General features: G+C 51.4%; 1 protein-coding gene across 4 annotated transcripts in view; it reads right to left on the bottom strand.

The window, feature by feature from the left end:
- Positions 1–17,573, bottom strand: part of HIVEP3 (HIVEP zinc finger 3) — a 529,998-nt gene that overhangs the window by 152,260 nt on the left and 360,165 nt on the right. The window contains exon 1 of one of the 4 annotated variants that reach the window (XM_033226867.1): positions 7,704–7,816. The exons of 2 other annotated variants lie outside the window; for them this stretch is intronic. The gene's annotated coding sequence lies outside the window, so the exon portion shown is untranslated. Of the gene's footprint in view, positions 1–7,703; positions 7,817–17,573 lie in introns of those variants that run through there. One more of the 4 variants, XM_033226868.1, reaches the window with a different exon arrangement.

The raw sequence follows: 17,573 nt of genomic DNA, 5'->3' as shown, positions 1-17,573 counted from the left end.
ATGGCTTTCCTAAGCAATCCTGAGGAGGACAGCTAGTGGAAGTGTATGTGGATTCATTCATTTATTTTTAAATAAAATGTTCATTTTGGAATAGTTTTAGATTGACAGAAAAGTTGCAAAGATAGAACAGAGACCCCATATATCTTCTACCCAGTTTCCTTTCATGTGAACATCTTACATAACAGGTATATTTGTCAAAACTAAGACATTAACATTGGTACATTACTAGTAACTATGTCACCAGTTTTTTCACTAATGTCCTTTTTCTGTTCCAGAATTCATGCCAGTATAGAACATGGTATTTAGTTGTCATGCCTTCTTCATCTGTGGATTTATTATTGTTTTCAAGAAATAGATACCATTCTCTACTGCATGCAAGGGGGTATGCTGGGTACTGTGGTGGATCCCAGCTGCCCTGCAGGGAGAAACACGGTGTCCAGTGGACAGCAAGTCTGGGCTTGAGTGTCCACTCTGCCCCTCATTTCTGATACAGTCCTGGGCTTGTCACCCCACATCTATAGTTCTCAGGTTCCTCAACCGCAGTCTGGAGATAATACCTTCCAGCTTGTGACAGAGCTGAATAAGACAGTCTACATGGAAAGACATTTTGAAGGCTTAAAGCCCTATCCCATGTGGCTCACTATTATTATTATTATTAATGTTGCTGTAACGATTATCATTAAGCAGACTTGATACACTGTTTCCAAAGCAGGACAGCGCAGAGACTGAGCTGTCTGACCGAGCTGACCCTTCCAGCTTCAAATGAGATGTTTCCATAGACCTCCATGTGCCCCATAGAGAAAGGAAATTTTCCTTAGTCTGTTCAGTTCTATATTTCCTTTACGGCTCCACTCATGGGACACCATATCAGTGATACCTTCTCTGACCATCCTACAGAAAAGAACCTCTGAGGATGGCCGTGGTGGCTCACGCCTATAATCCCAGCATTTTGGGAGGCCGAGGTGGGCAGATCACTTGAGGTCAGGAGTTCAAGACCAGTCTGGCCAACATGATGAAACCCTGTCTCTACTAAATATACAAAAAGTAGCCAGGCATGGTGGCGCGCGCCTGTAATCCCAGCTACTTGGGATGCTAAGGTGAGAGAATCGCTTGAATCCAGAAAGTTGTGGTGAGCAGGGATTGTGCCATTGCACTCCAGCCTGAGTGACAGAGCGAGATTCCATCTCAAAAAAAAAAAGAGAGAGAGAGAAAGAGAGAGAGAAAAGAGCCCTTGAATCCCTCCCCATGGCATTCTCTAACTTCCCACCCTGCTTCGTGCTTCTCCATGGCACTGACCCCCATCTGATACATTCCCTATTGCCGTGTTCCTTTGTTCACGATTGGCCTCTCTCCACTAGTCTATGAGCTGCCTGAGAGCCCCAATTGTGGTCTGTTTTGGTCACTGCTGTACCCCAGTGCCTACAGCAGCCCCTGACATATAGTGAGGGCTCAATAGATGTCTGCTAAATAAATGACTATATGTTTGGTTTTATTCTGTAATCTCTTGTCTCCACCCTGGTAACTTGAAAACAACTCTTTATACCTAAACATACTGTTGAATTCAAATAAGAGTAAAGCTATTTGGCTCAGAGCCCTTTGGGTCTTCTTTAAGAAAAAAAATAGGGTAATGCCTTTCTTTTAATTTAATTTAATGTCATTAACGTTTTTTTGCCTGCCCTCTTTCCCATAAGTGGCTCTGCCAATTAGAAACCACAGTCTCTTCCTTGTCCAGAGCCTGTCTGCTGGCTTCCTCACACAATCAATTCCAACAGAGTCCAGGCTAGAAAAAGCTGGTAAAATCCTCACACCCCCACACGCAGCCAGTTCACTTCCTTACTGTATTCACTCAGCACTTGCACATCAAAGGCCTATGGACTTCTCAGAGCAGGAAGAAACCCAGGGGATCCCGCAGGCCAGCCTGCAGCTGAGGACACTGTGGTTCAGACAGGGGAGGGAACTGGCAAATGACACACAGTACTTAGTGGCAGTTCCAGGAACAGAACCCAGGACTCCCAGCTCTGTACCCTGGCCCCGATTCCTTTGTGGGCTGGAACCATCTCCCCATGCTCACCTTTCACCAAGGGACACGTACGTGCTTATTACCTGCAGCTCTAATCTGATTGTCTGCCTACCCTGACCATTCCTGGGTATTGGAACTTGGGAACTGATGGGCTGAGATGACTCACCAAAGCAGCAATGCACCAGGCAGCAGAGTTAAGAGCCAGACAGAAAGGAAATGGGGGTTGCATTTGTTCAGAGCCAGGTACTTCATATGATCATCTCAACTAACACTCACAGTACCCTGCAATGAAAGCATTATAACTGCATTTCATAAATGAAGAAAATGAAACACAGAGAACTTAGAAATGCAGCAAATTACACAGTAAGAAAAGGGCAGGACCAGCATCAGAATCAAGTTCCTCCTGGTAAGAAAGTCCTTGTTCTCTCTGCCTGACCACTCTATCAGAGATCCTAAGGCCTAGAAAGCACTCCAGAGCCTGTTGGGCTGGGTCCCTAAAAACAACAAAATATTCCTCTGGGGAAGTAACCAGAATGATCCCATTCTAGAGATGAGGAAATTGAGACCTGGAGAGGAAATGCAACTTGCACATGGCCATGTGGCTTGTGGGTGGTGGATTTGCTCAGCTCTGAGCTTCTTGGGGACACAGGCTCTCTCCTAGTGCTTAGCCCAGAGCTGAGCCCCCGGAAGGACCCAATCCACTGTTGAATAAATGAATAAACAACAGTAAAGTGAGAAGCACAACCTCCCGAGACTCCCACAAGTTGGGTGTTTACACCCCAATTTCCCCACATGGTGGCCTCAGGAGCAAGAGACCAGGCTGATATAGGTGAGTACAAGCCTGAACTCACACTGATATCCAAAGCTCACATCCTCATCTCTGAGCCCATCAATCTGTCAGAGGCATGGGAAGTGATGCTGGCCCTGGTCCCCATTCAGCCCCTCAGCTCTCCATGGAGCAATGGTTATGCAATGAAGAGGTTTAGGAAGATGGTGGAGCTGGTAATTCTTTCACCCAAAGGCTGATGCTTATGGCATGGAATGTACCTTCCTCCCAAAGGCTGGTGTTTGGGGCAAATTGGTCTATTTTATTGCCCCTTTTAGGAGCAGCTGATTCATTTGCAAATACTGCAGTTTTTATTATTCTCATTAATTTTTCATCCTAACAACTGAAACTAGTTATTGTTTATGGTTCACCTACTAAGTGCCAGGCACAGGTATCTAATGAGACATCTGTCACCCTGTAGGTAATTGTGAGCATTCCCACATCAGGAAGCTGAGGTTTAGGAGATGCAAGGCAAATAGGAAAGGCACAGGGCTAGAAAGCAGGAGATGTAAACTCCGGTCTGTGGGACGCCATCGCTCATGCTCCTACCATGTGGCCGTTGTAGGTCCAGGACAAGGGGGTCGGAGCCACAGCCAAGGACAGATGGAAATGGGAGGCAGATGGAAGGCCTGCCTGACTTCCTGGGCCTCCTGCTGGCTGGGCTTCTCATCCCAGGCAGAACATCTAGCACCGGGGCACTTCTCCACATGCCCACATGCTGTCCCCAGACTCTCCCCAGACAATCAGGGTGGAACTTGGAGCTCTTCTGTTCAAAGCCCTCAGGTGACAGCACCTGGCACCCCTGGTTAAGAACTACTGCTCTCAATTCTCAGACCATTTTCTCACAACTACACCCTTTTCTGGAAGGTTCTAAAACGTTTCTTAAGAAATTTGTTAATTGATTTACAAAGAATATCACACCTCAAAAGCCGAGACCTTCCAATTCTAAGATTCTCAACCAAGCAACAATAACTCATTCAGAAATGCATGTGAAGGTTCGTCTTTATTAACCATGACAATTATTCCCAAAGAGCGTGATGTTTATAAAAAGGACTGTGGAGCCCAGAGTCCTGGGTTTGAGTCCTAGCTCTGCCGTTTACCAGCTATTTGACCACAGGCAACTCAACTCAACCCAATAGTTATTAAAAGCCCACTATGGACCCAGAGCCCTGGGCTGGGAAGACTAGGGACACAGAAGCAGACAAAAAAGTCATGATCCCTCTTAGCTCTGAGTTCCTCATCTGTAAAACAGGAACTAGCAGTTACCAAGTGCCTACTACATGCCGGGGCCTTGATGTGCATGTTTTCACTTCACCCCACCAACAGCCTTGGGAGGCAGGTTCTCCTGTGATCCTGCTCTGCAGCGGAGGAAGCAGGGGCTCAAGGGGGTGAAGTGGCCTGGGTGAGCCTGCGGCAGTGTGTGGCAGTGTCTGCGCTCTTTCCATCCCATCCCCCGCTTGGCAGATTAGTCCACAGAGTGAACAGGATAATAAGGGAGAGTGCTCTGCAGCCGATCAGGAACCGCACAGATGTATGACATCATGGTTATTAATAATGGAAGCAGCACAACTAATTCACGATCCTTCCAGATGGACCACCTGAATGGTCTCCTGCAAACCTCCTGCAAACACAGCATCCAATTCTGTAACAGTAGAGCTAAGAGGGGCCTTAGAAGTCTGACCTTCTCCTCATTTACAGGGGTTGGGGATGGACAGATCTAGAGGGAAGCCCCACCCCACAAAGCCCAGGATGCACTGTTTGGCTTTAGTGATTGAACCAGGAAGATAAGTAGGTCTCAGATCAAACACCAGCAGTTACCCCCTCCAAAGGGTGCTGGCAAGAAAATCAGCAGCGAACTGCAAGTATGGCCTCTTCCTGGTCCCTAGCCCAGCTCCTTTCTTCTACAGGGCCTTTGTACCTGCTGTTCGTCTATGACAAATATTCTTTCCCCAAAGCTTTGCAAGGCTGTCACTTCTTCATTACTCAGATCTCAAGATAAATGTCAGCTCCTCAGAGAACTCGCTGGGCCCCCACGTGTAGCTTCTCCCATTCCTCCCTGGCATTCTCCATCACACAGCTTTGTTTGAGTTTCTTCAGCATGTATATGATGACTTAGCTTTATCTGATTCACTAATATTCATTATTTCTCTTCCCACTGGAATGCAAACTCCCTGAAAGAAGGGATTAAATAGTTTTCACTGCTGTAGTCCCTAGAATGGTGCCCAGGGCCCAGCAGGCACTCTCACCAAACCCCCCTGGATGTTGGCCTGGGTCATGGCCATCCTAGCATCTGGCAGACCCTCATTCAATAAATGCTACTGACCCTCTCCTCTATGCCAGGCCCTCTGCTAGATGCTGCAGTCCTTGCCCTCACAGTGCTTTGACATTGATTAAAACAAACAGCACAGGAGAAGCCAGAGCTGTGGCTGTCCAATCACATGCAACCAAGCAGTAGCCGGCCAATATCCGCAAGTATGGCAGAAAATGGAAGAAACTGGAAGACATGAAGGAAATGTGGCATTGGGTTGGCCCTGCAAATCACTCCCATGTGCTCATCTTGGGGAGCTGGTGCCAGGCCCCCCCCAACCAGCTCTGGGGACATGGGGACAAGCAGACATCCCCATTGCCACAACTACCTCATAGCTCCAGCCTAGAACACAATGGGATGAATGTGTGTGTGAGAGTGTGCGTAGGAGCAGATGTGTGAGTGTGAACAAGTATACAGGATCGCATAAGCGAGAGTGCATGGGAGCAGGTGTGTGTAGAGGAGCGGGGTTGTGTGTGCAAATGAATGTACAGAATGGCACATGTGAGTGCGTTGGAGTGGGCTGTGGGTGTGTGCATGTACAGGAACAAACTTGTGTGTAGAAATGGGTGTTTGAGTGTGTAAGAGTGCACACACGTGTGTATGTGTGCATGTGTAAGAGATGACCATGGTACCATTACCGAGCTCTTCACCACAGGCTCCACATCTGGTTGAACTTTACATGCTAAAGTCCCCAAAACGAATGGCACAGAGTAGGTAACTGATCATCACTTAATTCATTCAACAATAAATCATTTGAATCTTTATGTTTTTTAAACACATTCTGCGACGTGTCCATACAAAGCAGCAAGATTGGTTCTAGAGGAGAATTGTCAACTTCTGGATGTCATTCAATGAGGTGAGAGCACTGGATGGGGAGTCACGATGTGGTCCATGCTTTACCACTAACTACTGGGTGATATTGGGCCACTGTTTAGCTGTGTGACCTCAGATGAGCCTCTTAACTGTTCTGGGCTTCTGCTTACTTTCCATTAAAACAGAGCAATTAGAATTTAGCTCTCAAAGTTTGGTTGCAACTGTACAACACTACATCATCTCTGTGGGTAGCCCCTGAAGCACTGTTTCCTTGGAGATCAAGCCTACTAACTTGAAAAGGGCCCCAGAGCCAACTAGAAAAAAATGCTGGGCTGGACAAAGTTAAACAGATTCTTTTATTGCAGGACTTCTCAGAGCCTTTCATTTGCCTGTATGGATTATAATTGGCCAAAAGGGTAATAGAGAGCTTGCACAATTTGCCATTCTTACTCTAACAGGGAAACCTTTACTGGTGGAACAGCTTTCAGAACTAACAATCCACTGAACACATTGGGAAAATCTGCTACTAGGCACACAGGACACTTATTAGTGACCCCTTTTTTGCAGATGATGGAACAGAAAGCATGTTCTAAGTCACAGAGCAAAGCCATGACAACTACCAGCCCAGAAATCATCCAAACCACAGTTACTGGCATGTGCACAAGGCTTTACATTGACAAAACAATTTTTACTTGCGTGATCTCAATCTTTCCTAAAAACATACCTCTGAGGACACTCATTCCATTTTTGATAAAACACAGCCGGAAGAGATGAAGGGGTCTGCCCAGAGTCACCCATCATTTGGCTCTATCAGTTTCCCCTATGTCCTTGATGAAACATCAATCAATACATTATATTTTTATAGATAAACAACTGTGGCCACTATGCAGAGATCCCTGCAGGATGCCAAGGGTGATGCCATCTGCACCTGTTTTGCAGCCACCACCACTTCTGTCTGAAGCCCAAGCACCCTGTTCTGATTAAGGGGGGTTAGGGAGGGTGCTCTCTCAGAAATGCCCCTGGAGTAGAAGCCGCTCTGGAAACACCCAGGCAGTGAGGTGGGAGTAGCTCTCTCCCAGTCGCCACACCCTCCTGACCATGCCAGGTACAACCCGATAGGATGTACCCCCAGTGCCAGGTGTCATTATGCCGGGAGGAGGGGCTCCTCGGGAAGATCCAGAGCAATGCTAGTTTAACTCACTCCCAATGAGCCCGGAGAAGCCCCAGGCTGGAGGGCTCTGACAGACTGAAACTGCATGGCCTTGGGGGGAAGCTAGGGCTGCCAAACCCATTCAGCAGCTCCCGCCGGATGTGCCGTGTCCCACGATGTGCGAGGGTGCGAGGGTGCGAGAGGTGAGCGCCGCGCTAGGGTGAGAATCTGCACTGGACACAGGAGGCTGTACACGCCAACGGCCGTGCCAGGCGCAAGTGTGTCAGAGAAGTGTGTGAACGCGGGAACGCTTGTGTCGCCCTAGGGTGGTGACAGAAGTAGTGTCTGGGAAACGCTGGCTGAGAGCGCGTGCATCAGGCCACCGTAAGGCTGCGAAGAAGCCGGGGCCCCTCACTCCAAGGGTCCCGGGAGTTGGCACCGACGCACTACTGCACGCGCGCCCGCGCCCAGCCCTCTCCCACCGATGCGGCTCCCTCCGGTCCCTCTGCCGCCCGCTCGGCGATGCCCGTCCCCTGGGCTGTCAGGCCGCGGCGGGGGCGCGGCGCGCGGGGCGCTCGTTGCTTACCTGCGGGCGGCCGCGGCTCCGCTGCTCTGGGCTGGGCTGCGCCGCGCTGGACTGGGCTGCGCTGGGCTGCGCGCCCGGCCTCCGCGCGGCTCGGCAGCGCCCGCGCGCTCGGCTCCGCCCGGCTCGGCTCCGCCCGCGGTGCCCCGGGCGCTCGCTGGCGGCCCACGCGGCGCGGGGTGGGCGCGGGGCGGGCTGGCGGGCGGGCGCCGGCGGCGGGCGCGGCTCCGGGCCGCCCCGCGGCCGCTTGGAAGCTCCTTATTTGGGCAGTGATGTCAGGGGAAGTCGCAGGGGCCGGACCACCCACTTCTTTCCATTCACTCCCCAGAGTTTCCTGTCGCCGAGCACGGGGACCCCGCCGCTGGCCCGCGGCGCCTCGCCCGCCCGCTTGGCCTCACTGCCGGCCACTCCGGGATGCCCTCGCGGCCAGGGTCGCAGATGGGCCCGGGCGCGGCTGGCGGCTGCCAGGGGAGGGTCTCCTCGCCCAGGGAATCCCTGGCTGCCCGCGGCCGCGGGGAGGGTCTGCGCGCCGGCCTCCTCGGTGACAGGCCGTGTCACTCCGGGCGCCGCCCCTCCCTCCGCGCCCGCCCCGGCTCCCGCGCTGTCTTTTCCTCCTGGGCCCTCTAGGGAGGGCAGTCAGGGAAGCCCCGGTCGCCGCCGCCGGGGCCCTGCCGCTCGGCGCCACGCCTTGGTCGCACCCGGGCCCAGCGGGCGTCCATCGCCGTCCCCAAAGTGTGCGCTCCCCGCCTTCCCCCTGGGTGCCAGCCCGGCTCCGGGAAGCCCGCGCCTCCCCAGGCGGGAATCCGCTTTAATGAGCTCTGGGCGGGGCGGGCCTGCCAGGGCCTCCCTGGGCTCAGGCCTGGGGTGGGGGCGGGGGACACCCCGGGGCTTCCCAATGGCTTGACTTTACCAGAAGCTGCTGGATCCCGGGATTTGGGCCTGAGTCACTCTGGTCCTTGCTCTGGCCAGGACCAAGAACACTTGAGCCAGCTCCCAGCCAGGCCCCCACAGTTCTGCGGGAAGGCCAAGATCCTGAGATCTCTCTCCGTGATCTGTTATTTCACTGATGCCCACCAGAGGTTATTTGGCAGAGGTCAGCCCTCTGCCACAGTGGTACCAGGGCTGGCCCTAGGTTTGGCTGACTCCAGAAACAGCCTCAGGAGGAGATAATGGAGCTGGGGGTGGAGGGTGTAGAGTGGGGTTAAGCCAGGACTACAGTGAGGTAAGTTAAGTGCCTAGGATACAGAATTTAACCAACCACTCCCTTTCAGGGTCATGAAAGTTTGAGGTCCCACAGGAGAACTAAGCACCATGCTGACCCAAGTTTCCAGGGGGATCCTTGGAGGCTCCAGGTTTCCTCTGGCTCCAAAATCATGCCCTCAACTTCTCTAGGCCCAAAGGGCGGATTGGTGGCCTTGGGCATTTGTGTGTCTTCATACAACACCCTCTGATGGAGCCACCATCCTTCCTCCAAAACCAGAGCAAATAGACTCCTCCCAGACCCCCAGCTTTAACGGAGGGAACTCCCACTTTCTAAGAGGCACTACACTCCTAGGGGCAGAGAGGAGGAAGCTATGGCTCTAGGGCTTGCAGAGAGTCAAGGCAGGTGTGATTGCAGCTGGACACGGGTCTGCACACTCACGTACACGATTGCAAACCCAGTGACCAGCTGCCAAGTTGCCCAGCTGTTCTGTGGATCACCACCACCCCAGTCTCTCTCAACTTCCATCAGCTCCCAGGGCCCAATCCCAGCTCTAATTGGGTCATCCTCCTTCTGACAAAGCCCCAAAGGGAAGGACCACACTTCCTGATCTGGCATGCAAGGCCCCACGGACCAGCTGCATCTCCCAGAGCTCAGTCCACCCTGCCATTTGCCCAGCCACCACCCCCAACGCACCACTTTGCACCAATTTCCACTTCTTGAGGTCTTCACACAGGCTTTCCCTTTGAAATGTCTTCTCCACCCCTCCGGCTGTCCTTCATACCCTGAATCCAAGCCTGCCCTTTATACAGCTCCTTCTCTTGAGCAGGGCAACTGGGGTGGGGTGCCCCCTGGGACAGATGCCTGCTCCTCATTCCACTCCTGCCCTGCCCCCACTGTCCTGCTTCCTGTTTTCTGGCTGAAAGCAACTCCAGGCAGAGGAGGTGGGTGCCTTGTTATAATTCATATGCCCTGAGGGGTGACTTTTTATCATTCACACACACAGGCTCAGTTGACAGCCTTGCTCCTGCCCTAAATCGAAGGACATCCTCTTCCCTTTTGAGAGGTGGCCTGGCCTCAAGGGACCCTCCCAATGGATTTGGTCACCTTCCATGATGCCACAGGCAACTCAATAGTTCCTCCCTCTACAGACTTGCCCATCACCTCACACTGAAGTCAGTTATTGGGGGCCTCCTCTCCCTCAGACTGGGAGCTTCAGGGAACTTTCCATCTTGATCCTTCCCCCCTCCCAGGACTGATAAGTTTACAAATGTTTAAGTGAATGAATGCTCCTGAGGAGCAAATCCTAAGACAAACTAACCAGAGAAGGGGGAGAATGTACCCAACCCAGAACTGTGGCTGATGTCCTGCGGTCTCTGGCTGGGGGCTGGGATGAAAGGCGGGGCTCTCAGCCAGACTGGCTTGAATGCTCAGGAGACTGGGGTGACTTGGGATTTGTCTCCTTCCTCCTTGCTCTTGACAAACTCCTCTGCAGCCATCAGCGAGCCTGGGATATCCCCTTGCCAACCCCCAAAAACACAGAGTCCTGAGCTCGCCCTAACGAGGTGGAGGAGAAGGATGAAGGAAAATGCAATTTGTCAAGCCCCTTCATTGTACCAGACACAGTCAGACTTGATTCTCCTGAGCCTTCCAAGCCATGTGGGCCTTTCCAGCGGTAGTCATTCTCCAGGCCAGGAGTGTCAGCTGAGGAGCCTTCACCTAGCTCCTCCCACAACCATCTGTCCCCACTTCAAGACGCAGCCCCCACCTCAGTTCTGGTGCCAATTCTCACTGGAAGCCAGAAGGTCTTCAGGACTCCAGCCTCAGAGCTCAGAGAAAGAAGGTGGGGGTGGGCAGTCCTGATTAGAGGCTATCAGCCTGACCTCGACTCTGCTCTGTGAGCCCTCACCGACGGACCAGTCCCCCACTGGTCTGCAGAAAGGCAGACTTGGGGTGCAGGTCACCTTTCCCACACTGTATCTGAAAGGCAGGTGGTACCAGGTGCCAGTTCCTCCCCATCCCCTGCAAGCAACTGGGCCAGGTCTTGAGAAAGTCCCAGTACTTGGCCCTGGGGGCCTTCCCACATTCCTCCATTCCTCAAACATGAATCAGGCACCATCTCTGTGCTGGGAACATATAACACACAAGCCTGTGTTCACGGATGGAGACTGACAGGTAAACAGATATCCCAGTGTAACTTGCTAAATGTTACACTGCTGTTTGACAAGGTTGGAGAGGGGCGGAGTAGGGGGCATACGAGATGGAAAGATAAGATTCATTCTACTTCTGGAGCTACAATTCAAGAAAACTGTGATCCAGGTGTCCCAGGCTAGAATGCTGAATGCTTGTTTCCATGGAAATGTTACACACACACACACACACACACACACACACACACACGGCCTGGATCTGCTGTAAAGCCAGCATCACACTGTAGAGACTTTACAAGCTAAAAGAGATTAGAGCAGAGGGCAGTGTTGGCATCTGATCTGCCATCTAGAAGACTATCTCTGTGGAATTTTGTTTCCAGCTTATAACAACAAAATTAGACACACTTCTGGAACCCACTGTTGCCCCCAAGGAGCTAGGGACCACCACAGTGTGTTGGGAGCACTTTTAAGGTGGGGTGGAGCTGAGCAACCAGGCCCTGTGGGCCTTCTGGGTTAATTATATTTAGGTCTTATACTGACTTAGCAACCATCCCCTCTCCATCCTCCATCCCCATTGCTGTGCTTTCCTGGACTCAGATGCTTTGGTTTTTTTCCTATTTGGGGTGTGTGTGTGTTTGTGTGTGTGCATGCACACGTGTGTGGTAGGAGCGCTCGTCATACACCTGTTGCACATATGAAGCTTCTGTCCTAGGACAGACACTAGAGTTTGCATTTCATGGACATCACCTTCCTGAGGTCCAACCCTCCAGACTCAGTTCCCATCCTTTCTCTCCAGCCTGAGAACCGTGTTTCCAGCTTCCTGACTCAGTCCTTAACCCGATACTGTGGATAACAGCATGGGCCTTGGAGCCACATAGACCTGGGTTCAGACTCCAGTCCCACACTTAGTGTGTCACTTTGGGCATGTCACTTGATGTCACTGATCTTGTCGTTCTCATCTCCAAGGGCTACTGGGAAGTTTTGACAAGATAGTGCAATAGAACTCTTCAAAGTACACAATAGTAGGTGCTCAGTGAACAGTAGCATTGATTACTCTCCTCCCATGTGGTGACTCAGAATCCTCCTCCTCTCATACTGCTCATCTTCATGGATGTGGGCATCAATCTTCTCAAGCCCGAAGCCAGAAGCCCTTCTCCATGCCTGGTGCCTCAGTTCAGGCCACCATCACCAACAAGTTCCAACAGCCTTCTCCCTAGCGCTGTGCCACGCTTACCCCTGCAATCCATTCTCCACACAGGTAGAACTCTCTAGGACACATTCAAGTGGATCCCTGTTCAGGGAAACCACCCGATCTATTAGGGCCTTTAACAACAGAGCCTCAGTTTACCAATCCAAACCTCCCTCTCTGCACTCTCCCCATCCACCCTAGGTCCCACCATAGAGAATCTCTCACTGTTTCTGAGCCTGCCAAGTGCATTTTGCACATGCAGTTCCCTATACTTTTCCCCTCACCCATCTGCTTGGCTGGCTCCCACTCAGCCTTCCAGGCCAGCTCCGAGGCCACTTTCCTTGTGAAGGCTTCCCTGGCCCCCAGGTAGTGTTGGCCACTCCCTTCGCCATGAGCCTCCAGCACTTGATACAGACTGTCCTGGCTTGTGCCCCACTGTGAAAGTCATTTCTTCATGTGGCTGTTGCCCCCTTAGATTCTGCATCTCTGTGCACAACCAAATCTTAGCTCCAGGAATGTCACAGATATTCAGATCATACTGAACTGTTAATACACGGCTGCTCTGACCATCCTGCCTGGTAACCAGCAACTACAGGAGGCCAGTTGGCCTGAAGCTCATGGAATAGTTTTCCCCAAATGACAAAAGCATCCTCTTTTCCTATACTTCAAACTGAGACTTGGGTCTGGCCTGGGCCCTGGGACTGCCTCATTCTGGCTTTTCACCAGCATTTTGGGGGACTCCCATAGGGCTCAGCAGGCCCCAGGTGGGGAAGGCGGGGCCTTCAGTTCCAGGAAATCAGAAGATTAGTCAAGCCACACTCCCCTGGCAGCTGTGAGAACAGGTTTTCCCCAAGCCAAGGGACTTGCAAGATCATCAATAACAACAAATATTTACTCTGCTCATGGCTTTGTGCCCACCAAGGGAGGTACATAAGTACAGCATCAACTTCCATGGCTTGGATTAAGACGGATCTGGGTGCATGTCCTGGTCCTGACCCTTACTGGCTGCTTAACTCCCCTATACCTCAGTTTTCACAGCTGCTAAATGGGGAGAATAAGACATTCCAGGAAAAAAAAATTAGAGGATTAAATTAGAGCAGATGAAATTAAAAGAGAAAATGCATTTCAAGTATCAATAACAGAAGCAATATGTATTAGTCACTCAATAAAGAAGCTCCCCAAGCCCCCCAACTCAAGCTCTTTGGGGGATAGTATGATGAATAAGACCTAGTCCTTGCCAAGAGCTCATGAAGTGAGGGAAGGGGGAAATGAGAATTAAATCAGACCCTATAAACATGAACACAAGGTAAACAGCAACAGGAATGACAAAAAAGAGTTCTGGGAGTAGCAGATGGAGAGAAGAATTCTGAGATGCCCTTATATTCTTCCTCTCTCCTGAGATTTTCATCCAACCGATTGATATAACCCACGTGGCTAGCCCAGGGCGAAGGGCTGGGCAGGGCAGGGGGTGGGCAGGAAGGAATCCCAAGGCAAGACAAATGAGGCATGAAGGATCCTGTGCTCAGGCAGCTCACAGTCTGGTTCCGGAGAGGCCTTGCACAGTACAGAAAATAACTATGACAACAGTGGATAAAAGCAGTGAATGCTGCCGAAGACATGGGAGAGAGAGATGAATACAGGAGGGGATGGGGCCTGGTGCAAAGGCTACTTTCAAAAACCTGCATCCACAGCAAAGGACTGTGGAAGTGGCCTCACCCCATCCCTGCTCAGGCTCTGCTCCCACTGCGGCCCTTCTGGCCTCTCAAGGCCAGAGGTAAGAACCCCAATCCTTCAGCCTTCATCCTTGCAATCTTCCCACTTGCAGTCATGCCCAGGAAGGGCGTGGCCTGGGCCAGACAGCTCACTAGTCCGTAAACACAATGTGAATATGTATACTCCACCCTTTCCCCATGCTGTTCCATCTACCTGGCATGCCCTTCCTTCTCCTATCCCGCATCCACCCTTCCCTCCAGCTCCCCTATAAATTCTTCTTGCCTATTTAGTGAACTCATCCTATAAGCTCTCCTTCAAATGTCCTGTTTTTCTTATTTTTTCCTGACTTCCACTCTTAGCAGAATTGAAAGGCCCCTTCTCAATGATGTTCTGGTAATTAGCTTTGTATATACCATCAAAGTATTTCTCACATTATAGTAAAGTATTTGTGTCTGGTGCCCCAGGTTAGGAGAGCACTGGGGTCTATGATTGGTACCTACTAGGTGCTCAATAAACAGGGCACCTAGAAGGCTTTCTCCTGAGGCTTCCCATAGCTGGGGTGGAATGTGGCAGCCTCTGCCATTCTGCCTGGGAGTGCAGAGGAAGCTTCCATGATCCTTCAGGAACTCCAGGCTCTTAGTCCAGTCAGCCATGTGCCTTCCACCCGGAAAACAAGCCCTCTGAGAGCTGTCTTCCCCAGGCTTTTCTGCTGATCTCTTGCAACTTGCTCCTCAAACCCACCCTGAATTCTGACTGGAAGCATGAGAATCCCAGCAAGGATCCTGGGCACCTGCTGTGTCCTATTTAGACAGGGCTGAGTCAGGCAAACTTATAAGCAGAGGCAATGTCCCAAAGGGTGGCAGGGTGGAAGGGTTGAGGGGAGACCTGGGGAGGGTGAATTTGGTGGCTGGGTCTTGGTTTGAAGGTTAAAGATCAATAGCAGTCTGGGGGTGGGAGGAGGGTGTGATGGTTAATTTCATGTGCCATCTTGACTGGGCCATGTGGCGCCCAGACATTTGGCCAAACATTATTCCAGGTGTCTCTGTGGAGGTGTTTCTGGGTGAGATGAACATTTGGATCAGTAGACTTAAAGCAGATTATCCTCCCTAACATGGGAGGGCTTCATCCAATCTACTGAAGACCTGAATAGAATGAAAAGGCTGAGGCCGGGAGTGGTGGTTTACGCCTGTAATCCCAGCACTTTGAGGGGCCGAGGTGGGCAGATCACGAGGTCAGGAGATCGAGACTGTCCTGACTAACATGGTGAAACTCTGTCTGTACTAAAAATACAAAAAATTAGCCGGTTGCAGTGGTGGGCACCTGTAGTCCCAGCTACTTGGGAGGCTGAGGCAGGAGAATGGCGTGGACCCAGGAGGCGGAGCTTGCAGTGAGCGGAGATCGCACCACTGCACTCCAGCCTGGGCAACAGAGCCAGACTCCATCTCAAAAAAAAAAAAAAAAAAAATGAAAATGAAACATCGGCTCATCTTGGGTCTCAAGCCTACCCACTTGCAGAATGGAACTTAATACCATTGGCTCTCCTGGGCCTCGGGCCTTCAGACTCAGACTGGAAATACACATGGGCTTTCCTGGAACTCCAGCTTGCTGACAGCAAGTCATGGGACTTCTCAGCCCCCATAAGCACACGAGCTAATTATTTACAGTAAGTCTCTTCCTGTATCTATATCTACATTTATCTCTATGTCTATCATATTGATTTTGGTTGTCTAGAGAACCCTTATGGATGGCTAAATCAGGACTTCCCCCAGATGCCAGGAGGACCTCATATTCCTTTTTTGGGGTCTCACATCTCCAACAACTCGGAAGTAACTGAGCATTTCCTTCTTTCTCATAGCTAGCAGAGGCCTCACTCCCTGGGAGGGCCTCTTTGCACAAGTTGTCACTCCTCTGTGGACTCCTAGCACTCAATATGGGTCCTAGCACCCAGTAGGTGCACAGTGATATTGACTGAACAAATGCATACCTCATACTTATTTGGGTAGTTCTTTATGGTTTGGGGCATAATCACACCCACATCCTCATGGGTGTATCCCAAGGCTCTGTGAGGGGCAGGGCAGGGACCATCAGCCCCAGTTAATAGATGAGCAAGCAGAGGCCCAGAGAGGACCTAGAAGCAGTTTTCCAGCAGAGGGACCGTATCTCCATGGCATGGGTTTTCTCTGGAGCAGCCATGGCCCATGTTTAGCAAAAACAGGAAGCTGCTCTGAGCCCAGGTGCCTCCGTCCTCCGTGAATTCATGCATTCTGTAACACATGTTCAGCCACTATTGGCTGGGCCCTGTTCTAGGGACTTAGTGTGCATCAGTGAACAAAATGGACAAAAATCTCTGCCCCGTGGAGTTTATGTTCTAGGGGAAAGAGACAAACAGCAAACAAGAAACAGAATAAGTAAGTAAACTATAGAGCATATTAGCAGAAGGTATGGACTATGGCAACAAGGCAGAACAGAGTAAGGGAACCAGGAATGCAGGGGTGGGAGATGAGTCACAAGTTTAAATAGGGTGGTTAGAGTCAGCCTCATTGAGAAGGTGGCATTTGAGCAGCAACTTGAAAAGGAGAAGAACCAAGCCACGCAGTTACGAGGAAAGGCCTTTATAGGCAAAGGAGCAACCAGTGCAAAGGCCCTATGTCAGGCATATTACACGGGGCTTGGAAGGCCACCGTGAGAGCTGTGGATTCAGAGAGATAAAAGAAGGCCCACACAGAGGCCTCCAACAGATTCTACCCTTCCTGGAGAGCAGGGCCTGCTAAGGCAGACAATAGAGAGCCAGAGGATGCCTGAATGGAGGTGGGAACAGTAGACAAAGAAGAGGTGGGAAGAAATTTTCCCTGATTATCATCCCTTTCTGCTTCAACCAGACACCCCCAAGCAGAGGCAGCTCCTGCAGGGTAGGGGACAGGCCCCTCCCCACCCTGCACCTCCTAAGCCTCCTTCTCAGGGGACTTGTGAGGAGTTAATGAAGTTGAGCCCAGGAAAGCACTACAGGTAGCCTGTAGAATGCCTGGGCTCCAGCTGGCTATCACCATCACTGCCCAGCCTCAACAGGGAGGCAGGGGCTTTGCCTTTCCTTTACTACACACTGGCAGATGCAAGAAGCAGATCTGCTCCGAAACCTAGATGAAGTCGCAGTTAGCAGCCTAATTTTAGACTGAGCATCTGCTCTTCCATCCCGGAGATGCAGCTCTGTCTGGGATTTGCTCCTTCTGGAATTGCCGGAGAAACGAATCCTGCTCTATGGGTACAGGCACTGATGGTGTCCAGATCAGAGCTGACCAATAGGCCCCTGCCATGGGGAAGCCCTCAGGAGCTGTGCCACCCTGGCCATCCTGTGTCCTCCTAGCTGAGCTCCCATCTCACACCAACAGCCACAGAGTCCTATAGCGACCATCTTGGAGTCCCACTCTGCCTTCTCAGAAAGCCACAGGTCAAATGGGGCTCTGCCTCCTGCAGAACAGGGGACCTCCTGGACAGGAGTGACTTTTATCCATCCCCACACCACAGCTCCCAGCACAGACCCCAAAGAGTTCATCCCAGGTGAGTACGGCTCAGTCAGATGAAGACTAGGAGAGCACAAAGGAAGGGCCAGTTGTTTGCAAATC

The sequence above is a fragment of the Trachypithecus francoisi genome, unplaced genomic scaffold, assembly GCF_009764315.1.
Source record: "Trachypithecus francoisi isolate TF-2019V2 unplaced genomic scaffold, Tfra_2.0 Lachesis_group12, whole genome shotgun sequence".
Classification (NCBI taxonomy): Eukaryota; Metazoa; Chordata; class Mammalia; order Primates; family Cercopithecidae; genus Trachypithecus; species Trachypithecus francoisi.
Note: the sequence above shows the minus strand (reverse complement) of the source record. Positions and strands in the feature narration are given on the sequence as shown.